Source organism: Cariama cristata, unplaced genomic scaffold (genome assembly GCF_000690535.1).
Source record: "Cariama cristata isolate BGI_N322 unplaced genomic scaffold, ASM69053v1 scaffold25265, whole genome shotgun sequence".
NCBI lineage: Eukaryota > Metazoa > Chordata > Aves > Cariamiformes > Cariamidae > Cariama > Cariama cristata.
In genome coordinates this window covers 2,323-2,646 of record NW_009616167.1, presented here as the reverse complement: position 1 = coordinate 2,646, position 324 = coordinate 2,323, and positions in this window count along the sequence as shown.

The following is a 324-nucleotide window of genomic DNA, read 5'->3' as shown; positions in this document are numbered from 1 at the left end:
GCTGCTCCAGCCATGCCCCGGATTCCCATCACGTGGGCCACCACGTTGGTATTTCAGAAGCCCCCACCTTGGCTCGCTGCTGCTCTGCTCTATGGGGAAGGACGTAACCGGGCGCGACATAAAATCCTGTGTGGGGAAAGCGGGGCAGAGCCAGCCGGTGTGCCTGCGCCTGCCAAGGTGTGCCCGGCTGCTGGAGAAGCCCCGGCACGGGGCACTGGGATCAGCGTGTACTTCGAAAGCCTCGGCACCGTCTGCGCTCCAGGTGCCGGTGTCACAGCAGGTACAGCCCCGCCAGCCGGTACAGCCACGGCCCCGGGCCCCAGG